This window comes from Dryas octopetala, chromosome 4 (genome assembly GCF_963921425.1).
Source record: "Dryas octopetala chromosome 4, drDryOcto1.1, whole genome shotgun sequence".
Classification (NCBI taxonomy): Eukaryota; Viridiplantae; Streptophyta; class Magnoliopsida; order Rosales; family Rosaceae; genus Dryas; species Dryas octopetala.
In genome coordinates this window covers 3,219,511-3,239,315 of record NC_141369.1, presented here as the reverse complement: position 1 = coordinate 3,239,315, position 19,805 = coordinate 3,219,511, and the positions used below count along the sequence as shown (strand labels likewise).

Genomic DNA, 19,805 nt, shown 5'->3' with positions numbered 1-19,805 from the left:
TTATTGGCTAAGATACTGAACAAATGGTCCAAGATTTAAAAACAAAATCACAACAATACACACAAGGAAAGAATCTATTCCCAATGTTGTACATAAAAAATAAAAAAGTTGGTAGTGATGAATATAAGGCAATTAAAGGCAAACTGCAAAGGCAACCTGCGCCCAATTAAAGGCAAAAGCAAAGACAATTTTCCCAAGTATCAAAATAAGAGATATCTTCCAAGTGTTAGTAACTGAGCAAAGCATCACCACCAAATCAGAAAAAAGAACCAGTTCATAACAAAATAACAAAATGCAATAGCCAGACCAAAGAACTCAATAATGAAAACAACAATGCAATTTCAAAACCTCCAAAATTGATGAACTGGCATCCAAACTCAAATAAAATCATAACCATATAAGCAAGCAGCTCAAAACTAAAATAAAATCCTCACCTTGTCTGGAAATCCTTAACCAACTAGAAATAAAATCCAGAAAACAACCCAAAAATCAAGATAGAAAAAAAAAAATAAACAGCATATGAAATAAACCAACATATGAACTGACCAAAAGCAGGTAAGACACAAGTATATTGAACCCAAAAAAAAAAAAAAAACAATTGGACATGAATAACTAAATGGTCTATATACGAGGGATAAGCATAACATGGTTGAACTTGTAAGAATGGTTGGGAAATTAATATTGAAATGCTGTTACAATATTCCTGCAATTTACCATAAGGACTCGTGTCATAATTAAGGGCAGTCTACTCAACTGACACTAAAAAAACCATATAACCAACAAAATTAAAGAAATACAAAAAGCTAGAAGAAAAAGGCTGTAAAACTTTAACATACCTTGGGCGTACAGACTCTGCAATATACTTGGTCATGTATGTGTAGACAGCCCTACTTAGACAATATATCTGGTATACATACCTACGAAGACAATATATACATGAGAAACACTTAAAAAATGTAAAACAGAGCAACTAAGTTGTGCCGAGCAAATCAATCCACAACCAAGCTCAGTAAGTGTCTTGTCCTTAAAAATAGAGTCTGGATGTCTATTGAGTCCTTAAAAAAAAGTGAAGGACCAATCTTCTAGAACAAAAAAGCTAGGGATCATCATTGTCAATTTCTTCCTAACCTGGTAACCAGTAGCCCAAGAACATGGTCAAACCAGCTAATATAACAAGAAACTCGACTATTAGTGACTAATACCACTAGGCCTTTTGTCATTAAGTTCCATCATTAAATTCTTGGCAGTTCATCATTAGTGTTCTAATACATAAGTGTTTCAAACTCAAAAAAGAGTCTGGCAACCTTGGGTCAAGGACAAACAATGGCATCCATATATACCTTCAAGTTTTACTGATGTCATTCAAGTCCTTACATTTGTAAGCTATCTTAAATTCAACATTTGTTAAACCATATTAAAGTAATTCACCATCACAATATTTGATATTGAGGATGTTAATAGTGCAAGGGAACAGTTACTACCAAGACATTTAGACATATCAAATTAATCTACTATGGCATATGTTCTCATCTGAAGTCCCTAACAAATACTTGGTTCACTTGTTTAATTAATTAGAAAACTTCTTTGTGATGTAAATGGAGGATGTATATGTAGATTGGTGAACTTCAAGAAATCATAATGCTGATAATGTTAATATGTTAATCAATTTATTTTAGGGGAACCTCAACTATTTGCAAACATCCATAAGAAAAATTCTTCATTTACAGACAAATTGAATAGCCCTGAGTTTGTCCAAAAGGCAAAGTAATATATATTACCTGTATCAAATTAACCGCTTTCTTAATTGACTGCCCATCCAAATAAACTCAAACCAATTAACAAGAACAAAAGGAGGTGTAATAGGATTTGCAAGATCCATGAAAACCTAAAAGAAGGAAAAATTCAGAAACCAAATTATCCTTTTTACATCTGAGAAAAACTGCAGCACTTAATCAAATTATTAGTTTCGTTCTTTGCAATAAGAAATAGATTATATAAAGCACCTACTGAGTAAACAATCAAATCAAGTTAAGAGCAGGAACTACACCTATTGAAAAATTTCTATAAGTAGATAGACAAACCATGTTACAATTATCTCACATCAGTAAACCATAAACATCTAATTCCCATAGTATGCTTTAGAAAGCCAATTAGTGTTGTCTTTCACATCTTTGTAACTAGCCTTGCCTGATAGCAAAGTACTGCAAATAAATGCATTGAAGTGTAAGCATAATATATTTAGTGGATCAAATAACCAAATATGTCAAATAGATTAACTAAAAAATGTAAGAAAATTACCTGTACATCTAAAGCCAGTGGCTGCCAATATCTAAGGCAAGCAATTAATTAGAGAATAACTAAGCCAGGTTTGCATTAATATGCAAGAAAACTTACCTGACTGAGCATTCGGGGAGCAAAGCTCTGTTTCCATCAGTGCTATCCACTGCAAATATAAGACCTTGGTGGAAGCCATATGTATACACACCACATAAGTATTAAATACCCATTTATCAATAACAAGACAGAGAAGAAAATATTTTCCATTCATAATTGGGGCATATATCAACATCTCATTGTGTTCACACACATTCATGTACATGCTTTTGATCGAAATTCATCACCAGCGAGTGAGTTACCACTTGTACATGTCTAGTAATTATCTGAAGATTCCAAGGAAAAGAAAGAAAGAAAGAATTCAGATGATGGTTACCACTTTTGCTTTTTCATTCTTTTTTACTACATAAACAAAGAATCTGACTTATAGAAATTGATGCAGAATAATTATGCGAGGAAATGTAGTTGTATGTAAAAACCATGTCACTTAGTATTATTCTTTGTTAGTCTGCTCCTTAAGTTGTTGCAATAATCAAATAAACTTTGTTTCTAAAGAAGACTGAGAATTAGAAGACTAATAGAACACAGTTAAAACAACTAGGAAATAGGTAAGTCAAGGTAAATCTCGCGCATCATCAGTAACCCAAAACCTTTGCAAATATATATAGAGGTAGGATTCTAGTAAAAAAAAACATCCAGAATGGTTATGAAAAGTAATATCACATTCTTTTAAAAGCAAATTAAATGGTATTCTGCTATCTGTCTAACCAAAAGCAAGATATAATATCATCTACATCATTCTCCAACCACAAGGAATATCCTCTCACAGCTATGAGGAGGCAAAGATAGAGCACATTCATTGCCTGCCTCTAGCTTTCCTTAGATTGAAAACATTGATCATAAGCAATTGTATAAAAAGCAGAAATCTGATAGACTCACTAGGAAAATCAGATGACCCACATCTTTCTCTCTTTCATGGTGAAAATTTTATGAATAAAAGACTGGATCAAATGGGTAACACAAAATCCCATTAATTAACAAAATTTGATTAAAAAATGGGTTATTTTGTTTGCTATAAGATAAAGATTTAGAGAGGTAGAATAATCCAATTTCGTAAAAAGATATTAATTAAGAACAAAACCCCTACCCAAACCATAACCCATCATTGACAAAGTCACAAAACCCCAATTCCCAAATATAAAAAAAATCCTAACTCCCAAAATTTCAGAGACAGTAAGCTAAGCCACCAATCAAAAATATAGATAAATGAATAAGCTAAAATCAGTAATTGAAGACCCTAAATCAAACCCCTAACCCGTGAGTCATTGAATCCCCAAATAAAAACCCTAACCCTAAATCCCTAATTTGAAATTTCAGAGATGAGACATACCTTTTGATTTTGGGAGAGATGAGAGTGAGAGATGAGAGTGAGAGATGAGATCGAGAGTGAGATCGAGCCTCGTGGGTGTGGGTGTGGGTGGTCTCGAGACTGGGAGAGAGGCGAGATCGAGACTTCGAGAGTGAGATTGAGAGAGATCGCGACTGGGTACTGGCTGGGTGTTTCTGGAAATGGGAGATTGCGACTCGCGAGTGACTAAGTGAGAGCTGAGAGTAAGAGTCTTTGACTTGACTCATATATGCTGTGATGATAAGAGAGAGGAGGGAGAGAGGAAGCTTTTGGGAGTGGTCCTGTCGCCATCGGCCGCCGGACGAGAGAGTTCTCGCCGGAGAAGATGATCGGTGGGAGAGGGAAGAGAGAGATCGCGGAGAGAGCTAGATTGAGAAGAGAGAAATGTGAGCGTCAGGAGAGAGAAAAAATTTAAGTAGGAAAAAAAAAACATATCAGGTGTGTTTGAGTGTTGGGACAAAAAAATTATAAATGGTTTGTTAAGATATCAGTTAACAGTTTAGACTGATCTCTTTATAAATTTTTAAAAAAAGGAAAATATTATATATCAGGTGATAAAAACCATGTGATTTCTAATAGAGTTTAGAAATCAGCTAAAAAATTATTTGATATTATAATTTTTATAATATCAGTCAACTTCAAATCTGATATAAAATTGGTGATATCTATTAACAATTTTGTTGTAGTGCTAGCTATCAATCTTGGTAGCACCCAAAAGAATCTAGCAAAGTGATCAATGATATATATATATATACCCCAAGCTAGTCTAGCTAAACACATGGCCTACAAAATCAAGTTCAAAAATGCTATACGTCAAAAATCCACCTTCTACTCGATCTACATATATTGCCCCACAAAGTTTGCCCATTCAGCCCGGACTTCATCAATATCTTCTTGGGTATCAGTGTTGTCCTTCCTTCGCTCCCACTGAAACAAGGCAAAAATGGAGTAGTAATTAAAAAGAAAATTCAACCCAAAATGAAAACATAATGAATCCAAGAAAGAAATAAACAATATGCCCCTTAGGTAAAAAAGGCCAAGACAACTCATGATATAAGTGCACAACTACATTAATTAAGAATCAAGCACACATATATAACCAGCAAAATGTCCTAAGCTAACTGCACCCAAAACAGAATCCCCCAATGGCCTAAAGAAATTGCACCAGACCACTCATGAATTTGTTATTAATAATATAAGTGCATAACTATATTAATTAGAATCAAGCTGAAATCAACCTCAAATTCACACAAGTGATCATCAAACAAGGCCCTAGCTATATAACATGTCCACTTCCACAAGTTTGAAAGAATCCACCCAGTATTTCCAATCTGCATGCACCCAAAACAGACTCCCCCAAGCTAATTTGTTTCCTTTTATTCTTTTACTACATTTCCAATTTTTCAGCCACAAAACAAATAAAAGAATTTCAACATTTCCAAGTAAAAGACAATTTTCATATCACTGCTCAGAGTTCACATGACCAACATAATGTCAAGTTACTTATACTTCACTAATGCATACCTTAGTCACAAAAGCTAAGCTCTCATCTTCAATTATTTCCTTCATAAAACGCATAATAAAATAGCCACACTCCTTATCACTTTGTAACGACCCGACCCAAATTTTCACTAGAAATTTAAATTTTTATTTAACTATGTTTTTAAGAGATTTCTTTTAAAGGATGTGGAATTGTATTTTAAAGATTTTGAGATTTATTTGGAAAATAAAAAGAGTTTTGATTTAAATTTTTATTTTTATTTTAATTTGAGGCTTGACCCAAAGTTGACTTTTAAAATAAATAGGCTTTCGATTTTGACTTTAGGTCCGTTGGAAAGGTTTCGAGTCCACGAGTTTGTAGACACGTAGCACACGTCGGTTCGAGTTACGGTTTGAGAGATATGGGCGTTTGAAGCGAGGGGCAATTTCATAAAATTGACAAATTGGGTGTTAAAAATTTAAAATCAGATTTTTTTTACGAGTTTCTCTCTCTCTCTAGAACTTTCTCTCCCCTCCCTTTTATTTCTCTCTCCCCAGCACACTCTCTCTCTCGATTCCAGCACCCCTCCCCTGCGCCATCACCCAGCCACCACCCCTCACCATCATCGGCCAACGTCCCAAGCACCGACCACCCCTCGCCGACCCAGCTTCACCGGCGACCCCAGGCGCCGACCACCCCCCGGCCTACTCTCTCTCCACATTCTCTCTCTCCCCCTTTTCTCTGTGCGCGACCAGCTCAGCCCAGCCCAGCCCGGCCAATTCCGGCCACTACCCGACCCGCCCAGGCCACCGACGAGCCCCCAGCAGCCTTTCCCTTGCAGCCCAGCCCCAACACGGGCGAGAACAAGGCCAGAGGAAGCCCAGCCCGCTGCCACTGCTTGCCGGATTCCGGCCAAATCTCAGCTCTTTTCATCCCTATTTTCGGTGAGATTTCTTCCCTTTCTTTTGGGCTTTCATTCCCCTAACCTTAGGTTAATTAATTTTGAGTAATTAGAATTTGAAATTTCTGGATTTTGGGTTGTTATTTGTTGTTTTCTTAGACGAATTACACCCTTAAGGTACCCATTTGTCATTTAGAACTCGGAATTTGACTAAATTTAGAGGAAATTAAGTTTTGGGAGGTTGGATTTGTGAGGTTAGAAACCATTTCGGGTCAGTTGGGGTTTGGCCGAGTTTCAGAGTATATTTGGTGTGGTTTTGGACAATTTCGTGTTTAGGAAACTCAAAATTTGTTGTGAGATGCGAATGTATATGAAGATTGAGAAATTTTCTATAATTGGTAAATTTTGGGCTGGAAACAGTCACCTTGGGCGACAACCTTTGTGAGCTTGACCCCGCTGATATTCCATGATTTTAGGAGCATTAGGATTTCTTTGTTGAGTGGGTTATCAATCTAGATTATCGTTTGAGGTCGGCTACGTAGATTTATTTTCGAGATTTAAAATTGGTTTTAGAAGTGTGGATGACGTTGGTGTGAGCCGGGAAGTTTCGAGATGGTTTAGGAATAGGTTAGAGAGCGTATAGTTTTGAGGAAGATGTTTTGAGGAAGATGATTTATAACCGTTTCTGAAATGTTTTATATGTTGATGATTAAATTCTATTACTTGGCTATATTGAGTTTGAATTTAAGCTAAAGGATTTTTGAGTTAAAATTTGGCTTTTAAATTATTCTTTCCTAAGTTTAAATTGAGATTTATGGTTTTTTTTTTTCAAAGTTTCATGGATTCATGAATTTAGATATTGTGAGTTGAACAAATGCATACTCAAAGTTTCATGGATTTATGAATTTGGTTTTGTTAAAGAAAGTTTAAAAGGATACGAAATGACTGAGTTTTATTTTTATATATTTACGATGGGGTTATGGAAAAATGGTTTTCAAACCACCTTTACAGTACCCTCCAGGTTATCAGATTGGAAAACAGTATTTACAATGACCACATAAATGATTAACTTACCCGGAATTGTAAGGAACCAAAAAAATCTTATCATCACGAAATCCAGCGAACCTATCTGCCAAGTACCTTGATCTTTCAGTTACATTTCCACTTCCTATCGCACCAGTTCGCGCAGGGTCAACAAAACCAACCATACTTAGCATTTTTGACCTCTTTACCACATCGTAGAGGTGCCTAAAAAAGTATTCCGTAAGTAATTGCATAATCTCTTTTGCTGGATATAAATATGTATAGAAAAGTAGTCTCATTAAATACCTCATGTAAACCACAATGCAGGTTGCTGATATTTCAACCATGCCACCAAATTGGACAATATCTTCACACAGAAGGTGGGTTTTACGAGTTGCACCAAAAACATCCGCCTCTATTAAAACGTTGATTGTCTGAACATCATTCAATACATTTTGTGCATACATGCACAACAACTTCAGTGGCGTAGGCATTGTTTGAAGATTCAACACAATCTCTTTCCCCCTATGTTGCTTCTCACCTTTTCCTTTGGCACGTTTCTAGGTTAAATTATCAATATATGTTAGAGGTAGCTTTTAAAAACACCCAAATCAGTTAAAATTACAACAATACAATCAGGTGAGACATAAAAACATACCTCTTTACCAACTTCCTGCTGATTTTGATATGTTACAAGATTTTTCGGCCATGCTACAATTGTCCCAACAGTTACTACTTTGTCTTTAATTGGGATGGGAAGCAAAACTGAGTCATCCAACGAAGTATAAATTGCAACTCGCAGGCATCCCTCTGCCAAAGGAACACCATGCAGTGTCGGTGGGTTGGCATCGTCAACTTCAAGTAATGTAGCGTATGCAATAATATTTTCAAGTGAGCCAACAGCCAACATGCATTTTTTCTCCTGTGCAAACAGCCAAGATAAAATAGAAGTTAATTTAATGACTTTCACAGCAAAAAATTAAGGCAATTAAACATTGGGTAAGCTAGGATGAAATATATACCTTCTAAACACTATTCTTGTCACTCACATAGTCTAGGTCGACACAGTCAGCATCCAACATGTTCGTGTTATGCTTCTCCTCCTTTGGATCATCAATCTTCTCCATGCCCATATTCTCAATCATCTCGATTTCATTCTCCTCATTTATCTCCATTTCATTCTCCACATTCATATCAGTATTCTTCACAACTTTTTTCTCCACATTGGTGCTTGCCTTATCAGAGCCATATTCAGCAATATGGGGAGTTGGGGGAGTACGAGGAATAGGGACTAACATCACTGGAGTTGGTCCCTCAGCCTTGGAATTCTTCCCTGCCTCTACTGAATTCAATTTATCCATCCAATATTTTCGCTTCTCTGATATTATTTTCTCTCGCTCTTCTTCCATGATCTGTTTGACACTTTTTCTTATTCTCTCTTTCATACTCTTTCGTGGAGGGAAGTTCAAGTAAGAACTGGGCTTCACATAACCTCCCACAGCTCTAACTCTCCCTGAGTGCTCAGGGGTCCCTAATGCCATTGTTAGCACATCACTAGTACCAGAAGTAGATAATGTCCCCTCAGACACTTGTTTCTTCAAATCATCCTGCAACCATACATGAAATATAAATAATCAGGGACCAATAAAGCCAAGATAAATTAAATTATTAAAGAACTCAACACTTTCAATTCCAATATTGGCAGGATTATAATCAATGGAATATCTATAGCTTACTTACAATTCTGGCAGCAGTCTCAGCTACCTTTGCATCTGGGATCTTCCCATTTTTATCTTCATGTGCTTTAATCCAAAGGGTTGCCCGATCAAATCCCCCCTCAGGCATTGTTTTCATCTTTAAAATAACAAATAAGTGTAAACACTAACCAGTTCATGTTTAATAATCATTGTACCAAGGCAGTTAAAGTAAACACTAACCAGTTCATCCTCCAAAATAGCATACCCTTTACGCGATAGTCTATGATGATACTCATTCTTAGATTTCCTCTCCACTTGTTCCTCGTGAAGTTGCTTCAAAACAGAATATTTCCACACACTGAGTTATATACAAATTTAAAGACAACAATTGTAGGAAAATATATGTAGAAAGTAATAGCTTACCCCAAATTGATCCGTAAGCCTATGTAGCACAAACTCCTTCCAATCTTACTTGTCAATAAATTGATAGTCTTTAGGAGGATCACTTAATAGCTTAGGTTGGTCTTTGTAAGAAAGAACAAATTTACATATCAGCCTTGACTTGAATTCCCTCCACTTATTTGATGCAAATGCTAACACCATCTTCTTACATTGAGGACTCAGCACAAAAGCCATCTACAATCAATGATGTACTAGTTAAATAAATGATACTATATAATGTTTTAGTTAAATGATGTACTAGTCATATAAATAACCAAGTATTGTTGCTTACCTCTACATTTTCCCAAATTTTATTTTTCATATCCTCCGTAACATCCTTCCACTTCTTTATGGTAATTGGGATCTTTGACGTGCTAAGTCCCAATGTAAGACTGCATTTCGGTTGCTGCCTTCCCATGTGGCTGCCCTTTTGAATTAAACTCCACCACCTTTTTGACTTTCATTATTTTTCGCTTTACAATGCGATGCATTGTAACCATCCACCTCTTCTTCCTTTTTCCATTAACTGAGCTATCTGTGGTAGCAGTGTCCTTTGTCACCTTCGATTCAGTTACAGGAGGCTCAGCTACCTTTGATTTGGAGGTTTTCTTCTTCGAGGAAGCCACTCTCTTTGGCGCCATTGTCTAGGATGAAATGAAATGAAATATATAGATGAAACTTTTTGTAAATAGAGTATATATTTAACTAGTAAGAAGTATATATAATAGAGACAATACAAAGATCGATTAGCATAGTGTAACTTTTGCAAGATAGATATGTAAATGGAGGATCTTGTAAATGGATCCTTGTTTAATTTTCTAGGGATCTTATAAATGGATCCTTGTTTAATTTCTAGAGACCTTGTAAATTAGAATGAGCAACCTCTTCTTCCTCCAAAAGAATTAAAAAAAAAAAAAAAACTTGATCCATGTTTAATTTTCTAGAGACCTTGTAAATGGAGGATCTTTTGAGGTTTCAAAATTCAAACCGAGCTTAGTGATGACTTTTCAGAACTCAACTAACAGTTCAATGAGTTAATTTTCTATTATAAATGCAAATAGAAGATGGCTTGAAGCTTGAGGACCGGACCTCCTCCTAGAGGTCCGGATTTCCAGAACCCACCTTGAACCTTAAGGACCGGACCTCCCCTAGAGGTCCAGACTTCCAGTATCCCACCTCTTCATTTCTTTTTGTTTTTTTATCCCACAAACCCCACGCCACACTCATATCCATGCTCTTCTTTTCTTTTCTTTATTCAAATGCCCTATCACTTCCTTTTCTTAATTAAACAAACCCACACCTTCACTTCCTTTACTACTATGAGACATACTTAATTTTCAAACCAAGTAAACACTCATCAAAGGCAATGGCGGTGTCATAGAGATATATATCAAACAAATCCTTCAACTTAGATTAACAGAACTAACCTCTACTTGCCCGTAGTTTCAAATAAAAATTTTGTCTAGTCTTTTTCCCAAAGAACCCTTACTTAGCCTATCTTGCAAAGAATGTTGTGAAGCACCTGCAGAACCAGAAATAAAAAAACATTAGAAATAATTCATACATGTAGAAACACACTTAAGAACAAATCACACAATCATTGCCACACCAAAAATAACCAGTTACCTTATATAAATGCCCTTTTGATGCTACTTATCAATCCATATACCCTCACCATCAGGTCTAATGCAGTTTGTAGGATTGTCTCTAACCATTTCATCAAATGTCTCAATAGATGGCAGACCTCTGGTAAAAGGTTGATGGTCAACCATACTATCCCCTAACTCATCATCATCATAATCGACATCATTGTAATTTCTATGTGGGGTTGATAGAACAACAGACCAAGCAGCATCTGCAGGGTCTTCCACGTAAAAGACTTGACTCACTTGTCTTGCCAAAACAAATTGATCATGCTTGGAACCTATCCTACTAAGATTGACCAAAGTAAAGCCTAGATCATCTATTTTAATTCCATTTGTACTCTCAACCCAATCACACTTAAAGATAGGTATCCTAAACTTGCAATAGTCAAGTTCCCATATTTCTTGGATCACCCCATAGAAACACATATTTGTAATGATGGGGTTTTTATCCTTCGCACATGCAACTTGCATTGTCTCCCCTTGCCAGCACACGCCACTGTTTTGAACAGCCCGAACGTCATCACGAGCCTTAGTATTAAAATGAACCCCATTAATCGAATAACTTGCAAATTTTGGGACTTCCATGCATGGTCCATCAGCTAGCCACCTCAGCGTGTCTGGTATGTCATCAGTTTCACAATCGAGTTGAGATCTAACCTGTAAGGATAAGCATTCTAATAAAATACAGGAATTACTTAAATACATTAGTGCATCCTTTGAACAAATTAAACTTACTCGATTCTTTAACCAAAGAATGAAAGTGTGATTGTTCTTATCTTGTAGCCACTTTTCATTTTTTTTGAACCTAGGATTTGTAGCCTTTAAATAGCTCATATAATCACTACACAAAATGTGAGATTCCTCAATTAATATTGAGAATTCAGCTAATCAAAGACATAATTAATGAAAAGACAAAGGAAATCTGGGATTTTCTTACGCGATATAAGGTGTCACTTCATCTGTATTCTCTAATACAAACAGATGAGCTTGGTCCAAAAGCTCACGATCAACCCTATGTATAGAAGCACCAGATCAGGCCATACATTCCTTAGAAGATCCTTGATTGTGTCTTGATGGGATTCTAATTGAACTGCCAGTAGAAAGATGTTCAGAGCAAAATTCTAAAGCTTCTTCGGCAATATAACACTCGGCAATGCAACCCTCGGGTCGATGGCGATTTTGAACATACCCCTTTAGCACTTTCATATACCGTTCAAACGGATACATGCATCTGAAGTAAAACTGGTCCACATAACTGAACTTCTCTAATAAGATGCACCGTTAAATGAACCATAATATCAAAAAATGATGGTGGAAAGTACTTTTCAAGCAAAAAAAGTGTAAGCACTAGATCTTGCTGCATCTTATCTAGTATAAAAGCATCCACCACTTTACTGCATATAGAATTGAAGAAGAAACAGAATCTAGTTATAGCATATCTCAATAGGCTTCTCCAACACTGAACGTATAGCCACAGGGAGCAATTGTTGCATGAAGATATGACAATCAGGTGACTTCATTCCAACAAGTCTTAAATCCTCCATTGATACCAGACTTCTAACATTTGAAGAAAAATACTCAGGGACTTTCATACCAAGAAAGGATTTGCATACAGTTCTCTTCTCTTCCCTAGACAAATTCCAACTTGCTGCAGGCAGATGTGTTCTTTTTTCTCCAACAATAGGTGCTAATTCAGTATGTACCCCCATGTCCAGGAGATCTAAATGAGCAGCAAGACCGTCTTTTGTTTTTGTAGGAATGTTCAACAATGTACTGATAATACTATCGCATACATTTTCTCAATGTGCATAACATCGAGAATATGGCGAACATGAAGAGATTTCCAATATTACAGTTCAAAAAACATTGACTTCTTCTTCCAACACGCTCTTGGATCACCCTCCACACGGTTATGGGGCCATTTTTTTTTCCGAAAGGCAAGAAATTAAGACTGTCCACCTTTGCCAATACTTCCTCTCCACTTAATGGCACAAGAGCTGGAGAAAGTTCTTCACGATTATTAAATGCAGCCCTTTGATTTCGATAAGGATGAAATCGTGGTAAGAATCTTTGATGGCCTATGTATGAGCATTTATCACCATGGACCAACCTGTGGGGTTTTGTGTGTTCTCCACATATTGGACATGCATTATATCCTTTTACGACACAGCCAGATAAGTTACCATAGGCTGGAAAATCGTTTATTGTCCACAACCGTACAACCTTTAGAGTGAAATACTCCCCTTTGTATGCATCATACACTCTTACAACTCCCTTCTATAGACTTTTTAAATCATCAATCAAAGGTGCTAGGTAAATGTCTATATCATTTCTAGGTTGTTTAGGACCAGAAATCAATAGACTCAGCATCATGAACTTTCTTTTCATACACAACCATGGTGGAAGGTTATAAGTGACAAGTAGAACTGGCCAGCAACTGTATCTACTGCTTAAAGAACTATGGGGATTGAAACCGTCAGATGCAGGTGCGAGCCTAAGGTTTCTAGGATCTTCAGCAAATTCAGGCCACTTATAGTCCACTAACTTCCAAGATGGAGAATCTGCAGGATGCCGCATCTTACCATCTTTCACTCTTTTATCAAAATGCCAAGTCAAACTCTCAAATGTTTTACTAGACTGAAACATCTTTTTAAACCTTGGGATAATGGGAAAGTACCACAACACCTTCGCAGGCACCCCCTCCTTAACAGTTTAATACCTACTTAACTTCCACCTTGACACACTATAGTTAGGGCAATTAATCTCATCTGCATACTCATTTCTATACAAGATGCAGTCATTAGGGCATGCATGTATTTCCTCATAGTCCATCCCTAAAGCACACAAAATCTTCTTTGCCTCGTACATAGATGTGGGTATGTTATTACCTGATGGAAGAAAATCTCCAAAGGCAATCAAGTAGTCAGTGAAACTTGCATCACTCAATCCATGCTTCGCTTTCAAATTGTACAATCTTACCAGTGCTCCCAACTTGGTGAATTTATCACAACTAGGATACAAAGGTTCATCGCCATCCCCAAACAAATTAATGAAATCGTTAGAATCATTTGAAAATTCTTCCTCTTCATTATCTCCCATATCCACTGTTTCGGAGACAAAATTATCTTCTTGTTCCTCCACACTTCTAGCTGCATTCGCAAATGTACTAGAAACTTCTTCGTGCCATATCCAATTTTGGTAACTTTGGTCAACCCCTTTAAAATATAGATGATCCCTTATAACTCCAATCCCAAATTGTCTCATATTTCCACATTTTTGGCAAGGACAATGAATGAGGTTTGGGTTTCTAGCATGCTGTAATGCAAACTTGAAGAATTCTTAAATCCCTAACTCATATGCCCTTGATCTTCTATCCGCATACATCCATGACTTGTCCATCTTTGACTTGTCCATACAAACATGCATGTCATTTATAAAATCATACCAAATATTGAATCTAGTGAAACAAAACAAATATAAAGACAAACTAAACACAACCACTATACCATTGAACATGGGCATGCAATTGAAAACTAACTGGTCTTAGTAAGATTGGTGTTTGAAACCTAGTAAGATTGGTATTTGAAACCTAGGCTTGAGGTCCGGACCTCACTCTTGAGGACCAGACCTCCAGTAAGATTGATATTTGAAACCTAAGCTTGAGGTCCGGACCTCACCCTTGAGGACCAAACCTCCAGTAAGATTGGTGTTTGAGACCTAGGCTAGAGGTCCGGACCTCTCCTTTGAGGATCGGACTTCCAGTGGCAAACTCAGTTTTTTGACAATATGAAGCTGAGCAACCAAGACTAAACAAAAAGAAACAACATTTTGAACAACCAAAATACTATTCAACTAAAACCAAATCAATAAACAAACCCCATATCAGTAAACAAAATCAATAAACCCATATCAGTAAACAAAATCAATAAAGATCAACCAAAATAAATAAGCACATTTCAATAAACCCATATCAATAAACCCATATAATTTACAAAATCAATAAACAAACCCCATATCAGTAAAACCCAGTAAACCCAATAAACTCCATATCAGTAAAATCAATCACAAACCAGAGAATTTAACACAACCCATGAATATTAACTAAACCCAGAAAAAGACCCCAAATTTTTATCAAGCCACAATAACTTCACCCAAAACCAGAACAAGAATAAGAGAGACAGAGCAGGTGAGAGAGAGGAAATGAACACTAACCTGCAGGCTGATCTAAATTAGGTATTTCAAGCTACCACAATGCATCTTAAAAATTATACACCTAGTTCAGTCTTAGTAATTTCCTCAATTGAAATAAAGCAAACACAATGGAGTGAATGAACTTATATGATTTCTATAGGGTAGGGGAGGGGTAGCAACTTTCCACTTCAATACACAATTACCTACTCATAACTATTTTTCTCATCAATATCAAACATTCATTATAATGAGTAACAAAAGTTAATCAATAGCATCAAGAAATCAACATAATCCTTTCAATAGTCTACAAATAAAATCCCTGCCATCAAAACAGAAGAAAACAAGATGCCAAAACCAAAAAAAAAAAAAAAAAAGGGCCTGATGAACTCACCTTTCCAATCCAATCAGCAGCCTAGCTATTTTCTTTCCCCAAGCTCAACAATATCACCAATATGAACTTCACCTTGAGCAAAAACACAAAACAAAAAGGTTTAGAAGAACCTCAAAGAACAAAAATCAGAAATGCACAAAAAAAGAAAGAACAAAATATAATGAGGAAAAAATCCCCCAAAATCAAACCCTAACCCAACTGTACCTGAACCGGAGTGCAAAGATGAGCGAAGATGATTCAGGGGAGTGCAGAGATGGTCGGGCGATGAGGAATGGGCGGAGACGATGAGGACGGAGATGGAGGTCGGTGACGTCAAGAGACGTGCAGATGGAGAGCACGGGACGACGTCGAAGATGGAGATTGACGCACGATGAGGACGGAGATTGATGCGCGAGAGGGAAGATCGATCAATGAAGCCAGAGGACTGAGTTGAGGAGGGAAGATCAATTGATCAATGAGGACTAAGTTGTGGGCTAAGTGTGTGTGAGTTTCTGAAAGGTGAAGTCAGAGGGCTTTGACCCAAAAAGACCTAAGGCGTGCGATATATTTCATTAACGCAGTCATGCGCTTGTCAAATACAAAGACCCGCAAAATTTTATATTTTTGTGAAACTCGCCCAACACAACGGTATTCCCTAAAACTATTGTCTGTTAATTGTTAGGAAAAATTATCAAACCAAATATCATGGGATAATATACATTAATATAACGGTTTGTTAAAAACCGTTGTGTCGTAAATTAAGATAACGGCAAAAATACAAAACTTTGTCTATTGACCGATGTCTATTACGTTTTTTGTAGTAGTGTTTGGTTAATTCAAAAATGAGAATATTTCATCTTATCCCTCAATGGGTGATCCTTGAAGAATGTTGAGATAGGTAAATGTTCTCTTTGCCTCATTTAGAGCCTTCACATTGTGGTTTCTGAATTTTGCTTAGAATGGGCGAACAAAGGGGAAGGAAAGAGAGCATGTGATAGAAAATTACCTAAAATGGAAAGATGCCTTGGGAGCACTTTATCCTTTTGCTGACAGGATTTCAGAGCTGTCTTTAGAGAGCAATTTGGAGGTCTTAACCAACTCAGAAATTTACGTTTTATATATCAATAGAAAGCTCTGGATGTTTTCTTTCCAACCATATATTATATGCCTCAATCCAAGTTTGGAGCAAAAAGTTATGCCCTACACCATGCAGCTGACTCAGTTCTCCTCGGGTGCAGTTTTGGGCTGACTTTAAAATTCAAAATGAACACCTTATAAGTCTTTAAATGTCACAAATTTAACCTGGAATAACTTCAAGGTGTTAGCTTCTATCTCCAATTGAATTCATGTAAAAATATATTAAGGAGAATAAATGGTGAAATTTCTCATTTATTGCTCGGAAGCCAAAAACACAAAACTAAATGAAATTTAAAGTTTTTAATCAAATGAACTCACAAAAATTAAGTAAGAGGAATATAAAAGGATGTGAATTTATGAACATATCATATATTGCGGCTAGGAGTATGTTATGTCTTATGATATAATATTCGTTTGGTTGGTGATATAATTCATACACACATTGGTGTAATTATGTTTTAGCTTGTTATATTTCTTGCCCAAAGGTGAAATACAACAATGCATAAGTTTCAGATTCAAGAAAAATATTTAGTCAAAATTTGTTCTTGTCTTTTTATGATTAAGTTTATATTACTAATGACTTTTTATTTATCTCATCAGTTGTAAGCTTCTTGTCAATCAATTTTTCCTCAATTGAGACTCTCACTGGTAATAATTACAAGAAATGGAAACAAGACTTGGAGATTGTTCTAGGAATCATGGATCTCGACTTGGCTTTAAGAGATGATCAGCCTGCAGCTCTAACTTACCAGAGCATTACTGCCCAGAGAAAGTACCATGAAAAATGGGAGAAAGCTAATAGAATGACCTTAATGATCATGAAAAGGTCAATGTCAGACACCATTAGAGGAGGTATACCGACTAATGACAATGCCAAGGATTTTCTTGTTGCTGTTGGAGACAAGTTTAAAGAGTCTGAAAAAGCAGAGACAGGTGCACTGATGCATTCATTGCCTACAATGAAGTATGATGGTGAGGGTAGTGTAAGGGAGTATATTCTACAACTTGTTGACATTGCCAATAAGCTGCATAATCTAGAGGTATACAGATTTTCGATCCTTTTTTGGTGTATACTATTTTGAACTCACTGCCACCTAAGTTTGATCAATTAAAGGTGTCATATAATACTCAAAAGGACAAGTGGGATGTGAATGAAGTGATTGCACAATGTGCACAAGAGGAAGATCGTCTCAATAAAGGAAAAGCTGAAATGGTCAACCTTGTTATTTCTCCACAAGGTAAAAAGAAAGGCAACTCTACTTCTGGTAAGCCCTCTACTTCTGGTACAAAGCCTACTAGTATGCCTGGTAAAAATAGTCATTCTCCTGCTAAAGGATCTCACAATCTTAAAGCTATCAAAATTGAAATTGTTGAACCTGGAGCTATTAAGTGTTACTTATGCAAAAAGTTGGGTCATGTCAAAAAAGATTGTGAAAAATTCAAGAAATGGCTTTTAAAGAAAGGTACTAAATTTGTTTTTGTTTGTTTTGAATCAAATTTAATTGAAGTTCCCACAAATTCTTGGTGGTTTGACTCTGGTTGTTCTGTGCATATAACTAATTCCTTGTAGGGCTTCAGCAACCAGAGGACAGCAAGAAGTGATGACCATCAAGTGCTTATGGGAAACGGAACTAGAGTGCATGTTGAATCAATAGGATCAGTCAAGCTTAGATTATGTTCTGGTTTTGTTTTAGATCTTGAAAATGTCCTTTATGTACCTTCTATGAGAAGGAATTTAATTTCTGTTTCAAATTTAGTCAAGTCTGGATTTTCTTTCATTGTAGACAATGTCAGTGTAAGAATGTTTCAGAGAAATAAATTTGATGTACCGCTAGGTACTGCTTTTCTGAATCATGGTTTATGGCAATTTCGGTGTTCTTACATTAATGGCTGCTTGAATGTTGAATGTTCTAGTACAAAGAGAATGCTCATCAATGAAAATTCTTCTATGCTTTGGCATAAAAGATTAGGGCATATTTCCAGAGAAAGACTAGAACGTTTAATAAAAGAAAATATTCTGCACAAACTTGATTTCAAAACTTGTGTTAATTGCATAAAGGGAAAACTAACCAATTTTAGAAAGTTAGGTTCCACTCGCAGTCAACATTTGCTAGAAATCATTCATACCGATGTTTGTGGTCCATTTCCTCACAAAACTATCTGTGGAAATAATTATTTTGTCACTTTTATTGATGATTTTTCACATTATGCTTATCTATTTTTGATTTCTGATAAATCTTTAGTTCTTGACTGTTTTAAGATTTTTCAACTAGAAGTTGAAAAACAGTTAGATAAGCAAATTAAAGTTGTGAGATTGGATAGGGGAGGTGAATATTTTGGCAGGTACACAGAGGCCGGACAACATAAGGGGCCATTTGCCTTATTCCTGCAGAATAATGGAATAACTGCACAATATACAACACCTGGGACACCTCAAAAAAATGGTGTGGTTGAAAGGCGAAACAGGACTCTTAAAGACATGGTAAGGAGTATGATAAGTAAAACTTCACTACCACATTTTCTTTGGGGAGAAGCTATTTTAACTACCAACTATATATTGAATAAAGTTCCTAATAAATCAGTACCAAAAACACCTTTCGAGCTATGGGTTGGTAAGAAGCCTAGTTTAATGCACTTACACGTATGGGGCTGCAAGGCCAAAGCACGGGTTTATAACCCACTGAAAAGAAACTAGATCCCAAAATTGTTTGCTGCAATTTTGTTGGTTATCCACCCAAGAGTAAGGGCTTTTGGTTTTATAGTCCTCACCTACATACTAGAATCATTGAAACTCACAATGCACGTTTTCTTGAGGATGATGTTGCAGGTGATGCAAGTGTCACAAATAATTTCAATTTTGAAGAGAAAGAAATTGTTTCAGCACCTGCCACTAATTCCATGGTTTAGGAGCTACCATTAAGTGCAGCTGTAGTAGTAGAAGATCAAGTTGTTGTCCAGAATCAGCCTGATGCACCAGAAGGATTAATTCCTACTCCACCCACCATAGAACAACCGGCTATAGAAGTTCGTAGAAGGCAGTCACAAAGACAAAGAAAACCTGCCATTTTTGCTGGTACTAAGTTGAAACAACATATAAAATTGAGGTACTAAATTGTAATTTGCTCTTAATTTTTTTATTATGTTTTAATGGGGTTAACAGTGTTAGCACTCTGTTAA

The 19,805-nt window shown here is 36.3% G+C and overlaps 1 pseudogene; it reads left to right on the top strand.

Annotated features, from left to right (window-relative positions):
* The first annotated feature begins 15,783 nt into the window (after nt 1-15,783).
* LOC147286212 (uncharacterized) lies at nt 15,784-19,805 on the top strand (annotated as a pseudogene).